This window comes from Lithobates pipiens, unplaced genomic scaffold (genome assembly GCF_037356315.1).
Source record: "Lithobates pipiens isolate NorthernLeopardFrog02 unplaced genomic scaffold, aLitPip1_a1.2 Scaffold_19, whole genome shotgun sequence".
Classification (NCBI taxonomy): domain Eukaryota; kingdom Metazoa; phylum Chordata; class Amphibia; order Anura; family Ranidae; genus Lithobates; species Lithobates pipiens.
The window spans coordinates 181794632-181806214 of record NW_027507764.1 but is presented as its reverse complement, the minus strand read 5'-3'; the positions used below and the strand labels follow the sequence as shown (position 1 = coordinate 181806214).

At 41.4% G+C, this 11583-nt stretch overlaps 1 long non-coding RNA gene across 1 annotated transcript; it reads right to left on the bottom strand.

Moving 5' to 3' along the window:
• Positions 1 to 8418: 8418 nt before the first annotated feature.
• On the bottom strand, positions 8419 to 9610 carry LOC143996479 (uncharacterized). Its single transcript, XR_013277557.1, has 3 exons — positions 9455 to 9610; positions 9128 to 9269; positions 8419 to 8798 (listed from the first exon to the last, which is right to left on the bottom strand). It is a non-coding gene; the product is annotated as an uncharacterized LOC143996479 (long non-coding RNA).
• Positions 9611 to 11583: the final 1973 nt, after the last annotated feature.

Below are 11583 nucleotides of genomic sequence, written 5' to 3'. Positions count from 1 at the left end.
TTGCTATGTGACGGTTTCATGCATTTGCACAGCCATCACAAATAATCCTATATCATGTCTGTTTATTTCCTATGATTATCTGCTCTAGCTAGTAGCCATATTGTGGCAGTATTTTCTTGGGACTTGGTACTTAATCCCTTACACTGCCGCCCCAGGCACTTGCTAATAACTGACATTATATTAAGTTGTGCTTATATGATTCGTTCCTGCATTGTAGTATTCTCCTGGCATGCCAAATTATATTGTGAACCTGACAACTTTTTGATTGATGGCTAATGAGGCCAGTCAGACACAGGAGGTAGCCCCCACCACTCCACTTTAAAGGACTTGCAAATGGGGGGTTTTCAGGGGTATTTTAACAGGAATGTATTGACCAAGAGTTTTACATAGAAGCCCCAGGTAAGGAGCACATGACCTCAAAGGCTTCTGGACAACTGCAAATTGAAAGCGCATTTATTGAAAAACAATCTTATTTAACATTTTATATTCAACAGTTGCATTTGCAAGTCTTATGCCAATAAAATATGGGGTAGCCAACTAAGACAGTTTTACAAAGATCAACATAAGATTAAAGTGGATGCAAACTTCTCTATCGTTTTCAGCCAAGGAAGCTGCCATCTTTGCCTCTGTTTAACCTTCAACTGCTATGGTGCTGCACATGTGATTCGTTATGACACCAGCCATTGGATGGTTTGATAGTTTGACTGAGAGCACAGCCAATGTGCAGTTAGCATTCCCGGCATGCCTTTTTTGTTCAAATCCATGGGTTTGCTTCCACTTTAACTGCCTCCCACCTGCTGTATAGACAAATGACGAAGGGTGGGATCCCCTCTTGTTCTGAGACAACGTTATATGGCACTACCCAAATCTCACCATGTTCGCATGCCCCCGGCAGCATGGCAATTGAGGGTGTGCTGTGTCCCTGGTACATGGTGTGACCCTGATCTTGGTAAAGAGCAAATGATGCGGCTCGTTACCCATTTGATTGGCTGTGATTGGACACGGAAGTGGCATTAATCGGCTCTCCTTGCCTCACACTGACAGAGTGTGAGGAGAGGAGAGCTGATCAGCAGCATCTCCTCACAGGAGAGACCTGTACTGATCAACAGGGCACTGATTATCAGTGTCCTGATTATCAGTGCAGCCCAACAATGCCCAGCAGTGATGCCCACTGTTCCCATCAGTGACAACAATCTGTGCCCCTCAAATAGAGCTTTCTTTTGGTGGTATTTGATCCCCTCTGCGGTTTTTATTTTTTGCACTATAAACAAAAAAAGAGTGATCATTTTGAAAAAAAACTATATTTTTTACTTTCTGCTATAATAAATATCCCCAAAAATATATAAAAAAATGAATTTCTTCCTCAGTTTAGGCGAATATGTATTCTTATGCATATTTTTGGTAAAAAAAAATGCAATAAGTGTATATTGATTGGTTTGCGCAAAAGTTATTGCATCTACAAAATAGGGGATAGAATTATAGCATTTTTATTATTTTTTTTTTTTATTAGTAATGGAGGCGATCTGCAATTTTTTTATAGTAACTGCGACATTGCGGCAGACAGATCACACACTTTTGACACTTTTTTGGGACCATTGCCATTTATACAACGATCAGAGCTATACAAATGCACTGATTACTTTGTAAATGTCACTGGCAGGGAAGGAATTAAACACTAGTGTGTGATCAAGGGGTTAAGTGTGTTCCCTCAGCATGTTCTAACTGTAGGGGGGATTGGCTCATTAAAACATGACAGAGATCACTGCTCCCAATCACTGGGAGCAGTAGATCCCTGTCATGTTGCTAGGCAGAACAGGGAAAAGCCTTGTTTACATAGGCATCTCCCCATTCTGTCTCTCCGTGACACGATTGCGGGCCACTGGCAGACATCGAGTCCACGGGACCCACAGACACGCTCCCGCAGCAATGAAGGAGTGATGTACGGGTACGTCATTTTGCACACCCGTGCCACTTTGCCGATGTATAACGTCGTGAGCCAGTCTGCAAGTGGTTAAAAGCTCACGCACAATTAAGAAGTGGTCAGAGTCAGGTTTCATTCTGTTGCAGTGCTACTTTAGAATTTATAAATAAAGCTATATTCTTTAGTAAAATCATTCCATAATATGTCTCACTGTTCCTGTTCAATGCTGCCTTGTTGCGCCATATAATGGATAAATATCCAATGAGAGGTCCACACCACGTACAGCTGCTCATATAACTTTTGCTCTTGAGATAACGAGTTTTCTCCATTAATCAATCACTTTTTTATTGGTTTTTTTACATTTAAATATTCTCAAAAAACAAACAAAATATCAAATCTGTAATAAATAAGAATAGTTGCTTATTTGTGTCCATATCTTTCATTTGGATGTAGTTTGTTAAAAAGCTTCACACATTCAATCCACATTTGATTAACGGCCTGCTGGCATTTGTATCTGTTCAGGACTGGGCCACTATGGTTTTGAGCATGTGCAAACATCAGCGAAACATAGACCAACATCGACAAAAAATGTAAACCTGTTATGACTTTTTCTCTGTGGTCCAAATGATGAGTGTATTCTATGATTTCGCATTATACAGACATGCCATTGCAGTGGCGGCTGGTGAAGTTTTAGGATGGGGGGGCCAGACTCCACCCTTCCTTTTCACCCCTCGCTCTTGGTGAAATGTGGCGTGGTTTTAGTGAATAGTGGGCATGGCTCTAAGGTGGTGTGGTTGGCATCTGAGATGAACGAGGGATGGAGGGAGAGGGAGAGAGGGATGGAGGGACAGCAGGTCCAGATCCTACAAAACAATAGAAATATGTGTATTCCAGAAAGTTTAACAATCAGCAGATAAAGATATTCCAAACACCTGGTGTTAGCACCATGATTGAAGTGCATTATTTCTATTATTACATTGTAATATAAAATGAAATCATTCAACTCACCATAATGCAAAATCAGTGGGAGCTCTGAGCCTGTCACTAGCCACGTTGCCCGCCACCAGATGCCATCAGGTGCCCCCAGTGGAGTCCCTCCTTACATGAAGCCTGTGTCCCATCAACTGTAGCGTGTGCCACATCAATTGCAGCCTATGTCACATCAAATGCAGCCTGTGTCACTCAAATGCAGCCTGTGTCATACCAAATGCAGCCTGTGTCCCATAATATGCAGCCTGTGTCCCATAAAATGCATCCTTGCCTGTGTCCCACCAAATGCATCCTTGCCTGTGTCCCATCAAATGCAGCCTTGCCTGTGTCCCATCAAATGCAGCCTTGCCTGTGTCCCACCAAATGCAGTCTTGCCTGTGCCACATCAAATGCAGCCTTGCCTGTGTCACATCAAATGCAGCCTTGCCTGTGTCACATCAAATGCAGCCTTGCCTGTGTCACATCAAATGCAGCCTTGCCTGTGTCACATCAAATGCAGTCTTGCCTGTGTCACATCAAATGCAGCCTTGCCTGTGTCCCAAAAAATGCAGCATTGCCTGTGTCACATCAAACAACCCACCCGCCCCCCCCCGCTCCGTATCCATGGGAGCACATCGGTACTTACCTTGCTGTGTTGTCCTCTCCTGCGGTGTCTCCTTCCACTGGCAGTGGCGATGGAGGAGTCCGCTCCTCATACTTCCGGCTTTCTCTCTCTCAAGCGCAATGGGAGAGAGAAAATAGGAAGTGACATCTAACTCAGGTGTCAATCAAACCGCCCAGCTGTAGTTATATATACTACAAGCATCGGGCGGAAGCTACTTAGCGAATCGGAAAGCACCGCAAGGCGGGACAAAAGCCTGCAAATGAAGTGCCGCATCTGCAATCTCGTTATTGCATAGACGTGGCATTTCCCATAGTGCACTGTGTCCGGCATCCGAAAACAGTGCACTTAAGGACCTGTTTCCATATCTTTTTATTTTAAAGTGCCGGTTTGACCTTTATTTTTTTTGTGACTGCCTGGGGGGGGGGGGGTCCCTACGGATGGGCCGCCACTGTGCCATTGCCCACAACTACTAATTTTGGCAATATCAGGTTGGGATCATCTAACTGTTCTGGATGCTTTAGAACAATGGAATAAGTACTCCATCTACAGTAGCTTGGAAATTATCATTAAATCATTAGTAAATATTTTGCTTGTTGTATCCTTCTAGACTTTTCCACCTGTAGGAGTATTGGCTCCACGATGACCAAAGGACTTTTCAAACTGAGGAGTACTGGTCAGAAAGTAATTTCATTGTTTAATCCTTGCACTAGCCTCAATTGGAAAAAAATGTCTGTGAACGCTTCTTCTCACAAGTGCATTTTTTAGAGCAACTTGTGACATCCTATTGAGATTAGATGAGCTGCATACTTTGCACCCCTCTGAAAAACGATTCACGATGGAGATGTTGCCTATAATATGTTCCCCCCCCTCACCATCTGTTTTAACCCTGTAAATGCTGCACCCCCCCCCATCTGCAACTGTGTGCATTACAGTGGTGTGAAAAATGTTTGCCCCCTTCCTCATTTCCTGTTCCTTTGCATGTTTGTCACACTTAAGTGTTTCGGAACATCAAACCAATTTAAACAATAGTCAAGGACAACACAAGTAAACACAAAATGCAATTTGTAAATGAAGGTGTTTATTATTAAAGGTGAAAAAAAATCCAAACCATCATGGCCATGTGTGAAAAAGTGATTGCCCCCTAAACCTAATAACTGGTTGGGCCACCCTTAGCAGCAACAACTGCAACCAAGCGTTTGCGATAACGTGCAATGAGGCTTGTACAGCGTCCTGGAGGAATTTTGGCCCACTCATCTTTGCAGAATTGTCCTAATTCAGTTACATTAGAGGGTTTTCGAGCATGAACGGCCTTTTTATGGTCATACCACAACATCTCAATAGGATTCAGGTCAGGACTTTGGCTAGGCCACTCCAAAGTCTTCATTTTGTTTTTCTTCAGCCATTCGGTGGTGGACTTGCTGGTATGTTTAGGATCATTGTCCTGCTGCAGAACCCAAGTTCGTTTCAGCTTGAGTACATGAACAGATGGTCGGACATTCTCCTTCAGGATCTCTTGGTAGACAGCAGAATTCATAGTTCCTTTTATCACGGCAAGTCTTCCAGGTCCTGAAGCAGCAAAACAGCCCCAGACCATCACACTACCACCACCATATTTTACTGTTGGTATAATGTTCTTTTTATGAAATGCAGTGTTCCTTCTACGCCAGATATACTTGGACACACACCTTCCAAAGAGTTCCACTTTTGTCTCATCGGTCCACAGAATGTTGTCCCAAAAGTCTTGGGGATCATCAAGATGTGTTGTGGAGAAATTGAGACGAGCTTTGATGTTCTTTTTGCTCAGCAGTGGTTTTCTCCTTGGAACTCTGCCATGCAGGCCATTTTTGCCCAGTCTTTTCCTGATGGTGGAGGCATGAACGCTGACCTTAACTGAGGCAAGTGAGGCCTGCAGTTCCTTGGACGTTGTTGTGGGGTCTTTTGTGACCTCTTGGATGAGTCGTCGCTGCGCTCTTGGGGTAATTTTGGGCGGCCGGCCACTCCTGGGAAGGTTCACCACTGTTCCATGTCTTCGCCATTTGTGGATAATGGCTCTCACTGTGGTTCGCTTGATTCCCAAAGCTTTGGAAATGGCTTTATAACCCTTTCCAGACTGATAGATCTCAATTACTTTCTTTCTCAATTGTTCCTGAATTTCTTTGGGTCTCGGCATGATGTGTAGCTTTTAAGGATCTTCTGGTGGACCTTACTGTGTCAAGCAGCTCCTATTTAAGTGATGCCTTGATTGTGAACAGGTGTGGCAATAATCAGGCCTGGGTGTGGCTAAAGAAATTGAACTCAGGTGTGGACAACCACAGTTATAGTATGTTTTAACAAGGGGGGCAATCACTTTTTCACACAGGGCCATGATGGTTTGGATTTTTTTTTCACCTTTAATAATAAACACCTTCATTTACAAATTGCATTTTGTGTTTACTTGTGTTGTCCTTGACTATTGTTTAAATTGGTTTGATGTTCCAAAACACTTAAGTGTGACAAACATGCAAAGGAACAGGAAATGAGGAAGGGGCAAACACTTTTTCACACCACTGTATATGCAGTTGCAGGGGGTTGAGGCATGAACCCATTCACCCGAATGGGTCACATTCCACAGTAGTATACTATACCTCCATCTGTCTGCCTTTGCAGTTTAAGTAGGGTAGCGAAAGAGGAGTGGTCAAAATGCCCTTACTGGTTATTGCTAACTTAACAATGTTTAGTACAGTTAGTCATAAGGGTAAACTAACAAAGATAGAACACCAGAATAAGGATTTTGTTTTATTTAAAAAAAAAAAAAACTTTCAGCTATTTTCAGAGTCCAGTAAGAATTGAAAACTACAGTCACATGCAAAAAATAAAGATGCTCATTTTGGTTATTTGAATTAGCCCTACAGTCATTTACACCAAAGTCAAATATTGGTGAAGTCACAAGGATAATTCAAATCAATATTCATGTCAATGCATCTTGTCGATACAAGTACTCATCATTACCTACAAGGCTCAAAGATTAGTGATGTCCAATATAACGATGTAATCACTCAGGATCCTGTGTAACATTCCATCAGTGAGGCAATCTGGTAATGTCAACTCTGATGATTTAATCAGTGCTTGCCATCTGCTTGTTTTAATCTGGGCTAGGAGATGTAACAATGACAAAAACATTGTTCTTGCCAAGCTGTAAGACTTTAACCTTGGTAGGGTGAGGCTGGGGCCCTAACAAAAACCCAAACAGTTTCAAGCAGCTGATAGATGCTCCCACACCATCCAAATTTGTGAAATCAGTGCTTTCTGGTTTCTTATAAAAAAGCAGAGGAAAATTACTTAGTTGTCTATGTTGTCTTTTTAATGTATTTTTGGCCAGTGTAATGGTCATTTTTAAAACTTTGTGACTTAAATCACATATTTGTATGGTTGCTCAGAACTAGAGATGAGCCTGATGTTTGAGTCGAATGTAAGTTCGAGTCAGCAATTAAAAACATTATGGGGCGTTTGCAGGAAATCCGAGCTTCCGTGGAACTCCCCATAATGCACTGCGAGATTGCAGTGCATTAACGGTTGCTGATTGGCCAAAGCATGCATCTGACCTGCATGCTCTGCTGTGAGAGCCATGATTGGCCAAAGGCAGGGTGCGACTAAATGGATTTAAGACCACCATGTAATTTCACCTTAGGAGCCTTGACCAATTTTGGTTGTTTAGTGAGTATTAAGGCATTTGTATAATTCTTTATACTTATCCTCTACCTATGTAGAGGACCCTTTAAGGTAATAAATTCATCTTAAATAATTAAAAAAAAATGTTTTTTCCTCCCCTTACCCAGTTCATACCTACATGCATCTGACTCCTGACGATTGGTACAAAACCATGAAACGCGTAGAGTTAACATCTAATGGATGCATTCATTTCCTCATAAAATTATCAAATTTAATGTCTTGTTTACTATCTATATGTGGATATGGCTGTACTAATTATATTATATGCCTTTTGTATGATTTATTATTTTTATCAATTGTACCATCATGTCCAATGATTACTTATATTAAATAATTTTATATGAATATTACTATGTAAATCATGTGATTACGGTATTATTATATGTATTATAAATCTATTGGTATGGTTATGTCTCTTTGGAACATGGTTCAATATGACCTTAATATCTAGGCATTAGAAACAGCTTATTAATCATTGACCAGCCTCACTCAAAGTCCCATTCAAATTCAAACCTTTTTATATGAATAACAAATTAGAAGGACAAAACTATAAGTTTTCATACACTGGATAATTAGGGTTATGCAGGGAATAGTGACTTGGTTCACTGCCAACATCTATGGGTGATCCTGAATGGGAAGATAAGGGTGAAGAAACTGGGTGTGGCTGCACATGCATCCTTTGATAACCAGGATTAGATAGGTAAGGTGTATACAGCGGTGGGGGTCCTGCATAAGGGTTAATGGAAGGTGTGGTGTCATGGCACTGCTGACTGGGCATTGGTCTACTGAAAGAGCCACTAGGTGTATTAAAACCCATAGCTGTCAGGGCTGGCTTAGCCCTTCCTCCTCTGGGCTGGCCGCTCAGCTGTTGGCTATTGTCAGCTCTCTTCTCTCTCCACAGTTACCAGCTGTTTCTGATGATGCTTGTCTGGCCTGCCTATTTAAAGTCTTCCAGCTAATTTCTCCATTGCCTTCACGTTTGGTCACATCACTAGGAACCATCTCCTGCTGTTGTTTCAAGACTGGCTTGCGAACGTCCCTCCTGGCTTCTATCCTGCCTGCAGTTGCTCTCCTTGGATCCCTGACGTCTGGACTGGCTGATTACCCAACCTGGTTTATGAACTTTGGACTGGCTGACTATCTGGCTACTGGACTCTGGCTTGCTTGACTACGCTTTTTCATATTTTTATTTTAATTAATAAACAAGTGTGATTTGATTGTACTTCTGTCTCTGTCTGTTTCATGGTTCCTGACAATAGCCCATGGCTGAAATTTTGGATATGGGCGTTGCTCTTTGCAAGCGGACACGATATACGTTAAATAGGCAAGTATATCACCCCTAATCTCAGTGCGCTTATCTGGAGGAATCTCCCTGATTACACAAAGCAACATTCTCAAGAACATAACATCTGGGTCTGAGATGTTGAGGAATTCATCATCTTTGGCCTGGTTTTGTGATTAGCTTCTCATTTCTTCAATAATGCGGTTGAAATAATCCTCAAAAGGTGTCTCTTGTTGAGTAAGGCACGTTCGACGGGTGGATGAAATAGACCGGACTCTCCTATCTGTATTTGCCTGCAAATAGATCGAATATATAGATGATGCTTCTGATATTGAGGTCACACTTTAGTGAACAGCATATGATGCTTGTACAAATATTGAAGTTGTGTCAGCACCTGTTTAGAATAGATCAGACACAGGCACTTGTTTTAGCCCCAAAAACCTGATGTCACTGTATTAGCAGCAAGACCTCCAAAGCCAGAAGTACTAAAGTGGTACTTTGCCCAAAAAGTAAGCCGTTGTTTCTCTTCTAAAGAACATATGTACCAACACCAGCTGCCCTTTCAAGATGTAAGTAATAAGTTTTTTGTGGACAGAGATTGTGACGTTTTGAAAATACATACCTCAGGTTCTTGAGTGGATGGATGATATTCTTGGGATGAAACTGTCTCTGTGGTTTCTTGACTGGTGTCAGCGTCTCCTGATGGTGATGGTGACGAACTTTCACGCCTTGCGCTTGCTCTCGCAGGAACACTTGACACAGTTCTAGGTGACAATAACAACATTACAAGTTTAAAAAAAATAAACATGAATACTGTTATGTGTAAACTACATTCTCTATATGGAGCTGGGGGAACATTAAAAAGGGGGTTAGCCCATTCTAATCAATTGGACAGTGCGGCTATACTGGCCACAAAGAGTAAATTAACATAAATAATAGATATACTTACACGCGCATCTCGGTGGTGCACCTCAAAAATGACAAAGCCTCTGCATGGGGGTTAGGCCTGCGACGATTTGAGGGTGCTCCGCTTTTCTCCGCAGCCTTCTCTTCATTGACTCTTTTTTGTACCGGTCGTGAAGGGACCTCCAACACGTATAAACCTCCTTTCCTGCAATATATAAAAAACATAACACATGTTTGGAACAAAAGCCGAGAGAGATCTGCTCTCTCCCCCCCTCCCCCACCCACAAAACACTATAGGGAAGACCCCAACTATTTGATTTCCCATTCAATTTAGTTTGTTTGCAGCATTGCACAATTGTCAGTGATGCAGTGCTGTATTGCTATAAAATGGCCTGGTCCTTTAGGGGGTAAATCTTCAGCTTATGGCAAACAGCTATGATGTATGTGTACCCTGCTGCATAGACACAACAAACCTTGCACTCCCCTCGGTTATCCTGTTCAGTTGCAGACATCTCTTCCCAGGCATTCTGAGTCCCATAACTCCGGTCGGGCATGCACCAGTGCTATAATGGCCTCATGTGAGATGTATTTTGCCGCCTTCTCCCCTTTCCTCTATCCCTCTCCACTTCCTGTGTCATTTTCCCAGGTACACCTGCTGATTATGATGTGCTTCCGGGTTGTTTTTTTTCTCTTTCATGCTGCTATCCGCAGTTAACACAAAAGACTGCGACTACCTGCGGTTATGTGCATATAGCTGCGCTACATCGCACCTGGACGCATTCAATTCTATTTTTTCTATTCGCACCGAACCGCACGTAACAAAATCACAGCTAAACGCTGTGTGTGAATGGGGCCATAGGAAAGCATTGTGTGCTTTTAGCTGCGGTAGAAAATGAGAAAATCCGCAGCTAAAAGCATCATTCTATCTGTCCGTGTGAAAGGGGCCTAAGGCCCATATGACTTCTAGTTTATGATCTATGTTTATTTGGATGTTGGAGTAAAAAATAGTTTTCAACAATATTGTTTGGGTTCTACTCCTTTTGTATATCTTCTGATGTTACTTATCTTGGTGCTACTTAATAATTTTGGGATTGCACAAAGAATTTTCTATAATTCCATTATAAATCAGCAGCCCAGAACATTGAAAATTGGCACCTATGCTTGATTTTACCATCTGGTATTTCAAATGACATAGAGTGAAATGTTAACTATCTAATCTTTTAATTCCAATAACACATGAAAAGGGGAACCTCACAGTTTATCAAAAACATTTTTCATTCCATTTTTAATTTCCTGCAAATATACTCACATTGTAACTCCCTTGAAATTCCTTTGGAAATCCCCAATGTTAGTACGGTTTTAGCCAGATAATGGGAACAATTAACAAGAGTTAGGTGAAAAATGAAATCCTAAATTATCTTCAGGCCATAAATTCTTAGCTCATTGAAATGTCTAGCTGCATAGTAATGAAATATTTATACACAAAAGAAAATTGCCCATGGGACTTTAATGAGGCACAGCCACAAATATAAAATATACAAGGAATGTTATTACATAAAACAGATATTAAATACATACATTTTATTTGCTTTCCATTCCTGAAAGACAAAGCCATCTTTGTTTAGGTATTAGCTGGGGTAAGCCTCTACATCCTGGATTGAGATGACACAATCGAGTATTCCATAGTGCCTTGGAATACTTGGCTATGTACACACGTCTGACACAGATCAGTCCCAACCTTTCAACCTTGTGACATCTTTTGAAGATATCATTTGGCAGGCTGCACTAGGGGAGAAGTGATGAAGGAGAAACTTCCTCCTGTCTGCAGACAAATTACATCATTTTTGTATAGGCAAAGTCTCTTGAGTGGAGCTCAAGGACACTTTTTTTTTTTTAATGAAAAAAAATGTAATTATTTTCTGTACAATTTGGAATGCAATACATTTATTTATGCAGACTTGTAAAGTTGTTGAAAGGTCTCATGAAGTAAAACCCGGTAGGTTATAGGACGTGCTAGCAGTTACTATCAAAAATGAGTACAAGAAAATATCTCGATCTAATGAATACAAGTTAAAAATAGGTTAAGTATTTAAATAGCGGGAAAGAAGAAAAAGATCACACAAGGGTGAAGGAGACAAGAGACTGGAGGTGGGGAGGGAAGAGGAAATTTAT